This window comes from Notolepis coatsorum (genome assembly GCF_963971535.1).
Source record: "Notolepis coatsorum genome assembly, chromosome: 6".
Taxonomy (NCBI): Eukaryota; Metazoa; Chordata; class Actinopteri; order Aulopiformes; family Paralepididae; genus Notolepis; species Notolepis coatsorum.
In genome coordinates, this window is record NC_140170.1 from 30,613,226 (window position 1) to 30,620,753 (window position 7,528).

General features: G+C 45.1%; 1 protein-coding gene across 1 annotated transcript in view; it reads left to right on the plus strand.

The window, feature by feature from the left end:
• The window catches only part of cpne2 (copine II), a 164,109-nt gene that overhangs the window by 126,072 nt on the left and 30,509 nt on the right, over window positions 1-7,528 (plus strand). The window lies entirely within an intron of this gene.

The window sequence follows — 7,528 nt, forward strand, 5'->3', positions numbered from 1 at the left end:
GTACTCTGCTCTGGTCCAATCACATTCAGTGTCCCGTCAGCGTTTTCTTTCCCCACCCACAGTCTGCGAATCAGAGCAGAGTAGGGCGGGTCTTCACGGCATGCGTGTCGTCTCTTTCAGCGGGTCCGAGTCAGAGCAGAGAGTTGACAGCGCATCTACAGTTAGTTTCATCTGCAGGTACTGTAGCTAGTAACCTCGTTCCCAGTTTTATCTCCGTGAGATAAATGTAGCTAGTAGCCTAGTTTCGCCAGTAGGCAGCTAGTAGAAAGATGTGGCATGTTCAAAGATGGCCAGTAAAAGAAAAGTGGACAGTGAAAATCGCTGCAATTCAAAGGTGAAAGGACTGAAAAATATCCGTGCATCCTCCCAGCACCAAACCAATGTGCCTAATATGCCAAGAAACGGTATCTCTTGTGAAGAGTGGCAATTTGAAACGCCACTACGAAACAAAACACAGTTATTTTGATGCAACCTTTCCTCAAAATTCAGTTCTAAGAACCACAAAAATAAATGGAATGAAATCATCATATCAAGCTGCAAGCAGAATTATTGTTAAATCTATGTCACAACGAGAAAAAGCAACCAAGTCCTCACTCAGTGGCATGGGTGTTGGCTAAACACAAGAAGCCATTCTCTCTCTCTGATGCATACATAATAAAATAATGTATGACTGAAGTGATGGAGACTATGTTTGAAGGCAAACAAAAGCAAATCCCCCTCAGATAGCACAGCAACCAGAATAACTGAAATACTGGCTGGTGATTTGATTAAACAGCTTTGTGATAGAAAAAAATAGCTGTGGATGAGTCCACTGACACCACTGAGAAGCCTGAAGAACCATTCATGTTCTGAAGAACTGTTCATGTTCTGAAGTGTTATTGCTAAAGATTGAGAAGATTGGATCAGTTGTACTTTTTTTTGGAATACTTGAAACCCTTTTTTTGTGGAATATTTGATGCGGCCCAGCCTCACCCAGACTCTACCTCCAGCGGCCCACAGGTAAATTGAGTTTGAGACCCCTGCTTTAAGCTTACCCCCCATTTTGCAGAAAACGAAAGCGATTTGCATACCTTTTTTTGCAAAGCTTGGCTTTATACTTTATAGTTATAGCACATGCATGAGTCTGGTCTCTCTTGAAAGGTAACATTCTTTTTTTTGTGATCAAATCTTTTTTTTTAAACATGAAACATCACAACTCACAACACAATAATAACAATAATACATAAAAGACATCCAAAAACATAAACTAACCCAACAATGATTAGACAATAAATCAGTCCCAACCAGGAGCCTTGCCCCACTGCATGTCAGCAATTGCCTCCCTGAGCTCATCTAGTGTGATAGGTTCAGCTAACCGTTTAGCGTCATCCTCTGAGATTTGTGGTAAGTTAATTTGACTAAGATAGTCCTCCAGCTTGGTATGATCATAAACCACTTCTGACTCGTACAGGTTGGAATAAAACGAGCGAAATGTATCGTTGATTTTGTTGGGGTTTGTGGTTATCTCCCCCTGTTGGTTCTTAATGGCAGGGATATCTGCAAATTGTTCACTGGCCCGTATCTTCATAGCCAGTAGGTGACTAGGTCTGGAGCCATGAAAGTAGTAGTGTTGTCTTGTTCTGTGCATTTGAAATTCAGACTCTTGTCTTAAAATGGAGTTAATCTCCTTTTTCACCACCTTAATTTGGAGCTCCAGTCGGCTAGAGTATCTGTGCTGCATAGAAGACATCATTGTTTTATGAAGCTCTTCCAATTCTACTAACTTGGAGAGACGCCCCTTGCGGAGATTGGAAGCAAATAGAGTGGTGTTACTTCTAATAAACCCCTTAACCGATTCCATAAAATTCTGGGGTCCTGTACCGATCCAGCATTAAACTGCAAGAATTCAATGAGCTTCTCCTTAAATTGTAGGTTAAATTCCTCGTTCTTCAGCAGCGTTGAGTTAAAGTGCCATCTAGGGGCACGGGACGGATGTATTTGTGGTCTGACAGTGCAATGGGCCTCAAGTCAACGTCAAAGCTATCGAATAGCCTAGAGGAAGAAAAAACATAATCAATTCTGGAAAAAGTTGTATGTCTCGCGGAGAAAAAATAGTAGTATCGCGCGGTTGGGTTGAGTAACCGCCACATATCAGTAACCCCCGTGTCTTTAGACCAGTCACGTAGGGCCGCGGTAGCTTGCTTCTGATCGTGGGTTTCAGCATTACCGGACTTATCAATCAATGGATCCCAAATGGCATTGAAATCAGCACCCACTATAAATGAGTACTCAGGTAGTTTCAACATCTCTGTAGTGAGTACAGTATAAAAGTTAGCGTCATACACATTATAGCATAGGCGGCTATAAGAGCAATTTTCCTGTTCGAGTATTCCATCTTAGCAATAGTAATTCGACCTTCTGCATCAGACCACACGTCTAATAATTTAATATTCAACTTTCGCTTAGCTACTATGACTACTCCACGAGACTTAGTGCTAAAAGAAGAGGAGCTTATGTTATGATGAAATTTGTTTGCAAGTCTTGCACTCTCAGCCTTTAAAAGATGCGTTTCACTGAGCAAAGCAACATCCACCTCCTGCCTTTTCAACCATGTTAGTACACTTGTGCGTTTTTGCAGAATATTAAGACCCCCTGTATTCCAGATCAATATGTTCAAATTAGCCATAGTCTAAAAAGGCTGCAGTATGACTGAATGTAATCCGTTTGGAGTACCATAACATATATATATCCACTTGTTAAGGTCCCAGTGAGTTCCGAGCGTGAGCGTGAAAATAAAAATAAAACAGAGCGAGTCGACTGGAAAGAAAAACAAAAAACAACACAATCCCCCATTCCCTCCCCCCTCCCCCACTTCAGAATACTTGTCCAGTATCGATCAAACATCCCTCGATACCCCTCCCCAGAGGCCCCCTGCCCCATAAAGTAGGTTGCTCTAACACCGACTGAGCATACCATCTAACAAGAACACTAAGTACCCAACTCGCTCCGTATAAAAGCTGTGCACGAATAGAACAATTAAGGCATAGTAACAAATATAACAGTCCTCTAGACTTTAAATTCCTGATATAACCTCTCAACAGTAGTCATATGTTTGCATTCAGGTTGTGCTTGTTAGGTCTCAAAGAAATTAAATAATATAGAAATAATAAATATATATGTGTGCCCACTCCCTCCTATTAACCCATTCACCGCCAATCACGTGTTAAGGCGGGTTTCTCCGCCATGCGTTGTCTGCCAATAACTCCTTACGGCGTGTTTGAGATCAATATTTCATATTTTCACGGAGTCTTGGGTGATGCTGTCTGAGCCATCACAACTCTGCAACGCTTCAATACCGCCACCTCGTGGCCGATCGACGAGTTGCCAAACCGGAAGTGCCCATTGTAGCTTGGTCCGTTCCCTATTTTCGTCCGGCCACTCGTTTATCGTCCCGGGGCTCAATACAGACACTGTCGATATGGATCTTTGCCATAACTCAATAATCAACATGATTTAATAATAATAATAATAATAAATCAAATTTATATAGCGCCTTTCATAGAACCCAAGGTCGCTTTACAATCAGGACAAAAAATAGGGCAAGAAAAATAGGGGGGGGGGAGAGGGGATGAGGGAAAGTAGGGGATAATGGACCTAATTTAATCTAAAACTAACTGATGGGGAAAGCCTTGGTGAAGAGGTGTGTTTTTAGAGCGGATTCGAAGGTGTCCAGGGTTGGGGCGTTGCGGATTTCGGGGGGGAGAGAGTTCCAGAGGGCAGGGGACGCCACGCTGAAGGCTCTGTCCCCAAAAGTCCGTAACCTGGTGCGAGGGATGGAGAGGAGACCTAGATCAGAGGATCGTAGGTTCCGGGATGGAGTGTACTGGTGGAGGAGATCAGACAGGTACCGGGGGGCGAGGGCATGGAGGGATTTGTAGGTGAGGAGCAGGAGTTTGAAGGTGATGCGGAACCTGACTGGAAGCCAGTGGAGATGGATGAGGGTGGGGGTGATGTGCTGCCAGGGCTTGGTGTGAGTGAGAACCCTGGCAGCTGAGTTCTGGACATACTGGAGCCTGTCCAGGGCTTTGCTGGGTACCCCGAACAGGACTCCATTACAGTAGTCCAACCGGGAGGTGACGAATGAGTGGATCAGGGTCTCAGCCACAGAGTCTGAGAGTGAGGGTCGGAGACGGGAGATGTTCCTGAGGTGGTAGAAGGCAGACTTGGTGACAGATTTGATGTGGGAGTGAAATGAAAGTGTGGAGTCAAGGGTGACGCCCAGGTTACGGACTTCGAGAGATGGGGAGATGGAACAGCCGTCAACGTGGAGGAGGAGATCTCCAACCTTCCGGAGCAGTGCCTTGGGGGCCACAACCATGAGCTCTGTCTTTTTGCTGTTGAGTTTAAGTAATTTGGTTGCCATCCAGGTTTTTATAGCGTGGAGGCAGTTGACTACAGACTGTGGGGGGAGCTGGGAGGATGGTGAGGTGCTGATATAGAGCTGAGTGTCATCAGCATAACAGTGAAAGTTGAGTCCGTGGTGACGTATAATCTGACCGAGGGGGAGCATGTAAATGGTGAATAGTAGGGGACCCAGAACAGAGCCCTGGAGGACACCGTGGTTGACTGGGGCCGGGGGGGAGGATGAGCCGCTGACGCTGACAAACTGAGATCCATTTGTGAGATATGAATGAAACCATGACAGAGCTGTACCGGTGATGCCTAGGTTGTCGGAGAGGCATTTGAGGAGGACTGAGTGGGATATTGTGTTGAACGCCGTGGAGAGGTCAAGAAGGATGAGGAGGCTGATGTGTCCGGAGACTGCAGCAAGGAGGAGGTCATTAGTGATCTTGATGAGGGCGGTCTCTGTGCTGTGATGTGCTCGGTAGGCTGACTGAAGGGGTTCGTAGAGCTCATGGTTGGACAGATGTTGATGGAGCTGGGCGGCGACTGCCCTTTCAAGGTTTTACTTAGGAAAGGAAGGTTGGAGATCGGCCGGTAGTTGTCCAGCACCTCAGGGTCCAAACCAGGCTTCTTTAGGATGGGAGTGATGGAGGCGGTTTTGAAACAGGAGGGAACTATTCCAGATGACAGAGAGGAGTTGTTGATGTCCGTTATGATGGGGCAGAGGGTAGGAAGGCAGGCCTTGACCAGTACCGTAGGCATGGGGTCGAGGGAGCAGGTGGAAGCTTTGGCTCTGATAACCAGCTTCATGACCAGCGGAACATCCACTGGGGAGAAGGAGGAGAGAGAGCACTGGGGATAGAGGGATGTGGCTGGGAGTATGTAGTCCGGATTTGGACGTGTATTAGTAATATACAAACCGGAAATGGATTGCATCGATCAACATCCCATAATTGGGATCTGTTTGCTCCACTCTCATCGCCCAACGCTACGAGGAGACAGACATGAGTTTCAGCGTTTTTCTTTATCATTTTCGATACAAACTGCTCTGATCAATACAGTATAGCACCCATACTACATAAATCATTTAACGTCGGTTATTGAATTATAAACGACCCCCCCCCCCCCCTCCGTTCACCCGCAGATGATCAGTCATGACGTTTAGGACCATGTACAGTTGAAATTTTTAATATAACGTTGATCGGTATCAAACTGCATTTGATAATCTAATATATGCATTTATGCCTATATCTCACGTTCTATGAAATACTGCAGAAAACAATAAAAACATATTTATACTCTAGACGGTATTTTAGTATGAATGTGTGAATGAAAAAGTTAAACGTTCCTACATCCTGAACGATAGATAATTGATGTTGAATGGGCCATAGTAATGTCAATTTAGCAATATAAAAAAGTTATAGCACTGCAAAGAAGGTGAACATCTCCATAGACAAATAGCGCTGGCAGAGGATGATTTAGGATGATCAAAGTGGTGGCAGAGAATGGGTTAAAATAATAATAATAATAATAATAATAATAATAATAATAATAATAATAATAATAATAATAATAATAATAATAATAATAATAATAATAATAATAATAATAATAATAATAATAATAATAATAATAATAATAATAATAATAATAAAGAAATAATAATTGCACACACACATACATATACACGCATATATGTGCAACCACCTCCTATAATATATATATATATATTATATGTGTGTGCGTGCACATATACACACACACATACACACACACCGCAGCACGCAGTGTAGTACAGAAATAGGGTAGATCCACACAATGCATGCATCTACCAACAACTATCTATGTAAGGCAGGGTAAATGGAATATTGAGCACACACACACACACCCACACAACCATGCACACATATATACATATACACACACATATATGTAAGAGGGTATTAATATGGCAGGTGAAATTATATTTAAACATTCAGCGCCCTCTCCCTCCTCTTAGCCTCCATCACCGCTGAATAGTCGAGATGCCGAGAGCATTTGGTCGCATAGATACGACGTCATCAGTCTGTCCCAGAGATATAATATACACAGTCCGCTCCGGACCCGAGTTAGCAGCGAGCAGTGGCTATTGCAAACTAATGTCTATATAAAGTCCATAGCACAATCCCAATATACACAAACACATTCATTGTAACAACCTCTGTTAACTGTTGTCATAATAATAACGTATAGCTTGACTGGCTTCGGCAGGCTGTAGGGATAGCTGTGCTATTGCTATAGCAGGCTAACGAGGTTAGCTGATACCTTCACCTTGTTTGCTCGAGTCCCTCGTTTGCAGATGCCTGGTTATGTAATCCTTCGCCTCGGATGGGTCGTCGAATTTTATTTATATTCGGGCAGCTGCGTAGCATCTCTCGTTACGTGAGGGCCATTACGTGAGGGGTGTTAGGTGAGGGGCGTTACGTGAGGGGTGTTACGTGAGGGGTGTTACGTGAGGGGTGTTACGTGAGGGGTGTTACGTGAGGGGCGTTACGTGAGGGGTGTTACGTGAGGGGTGTTACGTGAGGGGTGTTACGTGAGGGGCGTTACGTGAGGGGTGTTACGTGAGGGGTGTTACGTGAGGGGTGTTACGTGAGGGGTGTTACGTGAGGGGTGTTACGTGAGGGGTGTTACGTGAGGGGCGTTACGTGAGGGCCGTTACGTGAGGGCCGTTACGTGAGGGCCGTTACGTGAGGGGTGTTACGTGAGGGGTGTTACGTGAGGGGCGTTACGTGAGGGGTGTTACGTGAGGGCCGTTACGTGAGGGGTGTTACGTGAGGGCCGTTACGTGAGGGGTGTTACATGAGGGGCGTTACGTGAGGGGTGTTACGTGAGGCGTTACGTGAGGGGTGTTACGTGAGGGGTGTTACGTGAGGGGTGTTACGTGAGGCGTTACGTGAGGGGCGTTACGTGAGGGGTGTTACGTGAGGGGCGTTACGTGAGGGGTGTTACGTGAGGGGTGTTACGTGAGGGGTGTTACGTGAGGGGCGTTACGTCCCCGGAGGGTTTTAGATGTAACACACGGTCTGGAACAGGGTTTCAAGCTTTCTCGATACTGCCGCCTAGCAGGTTTTGGCGGATACTGCACTTTTTGGGTCTCTAGATG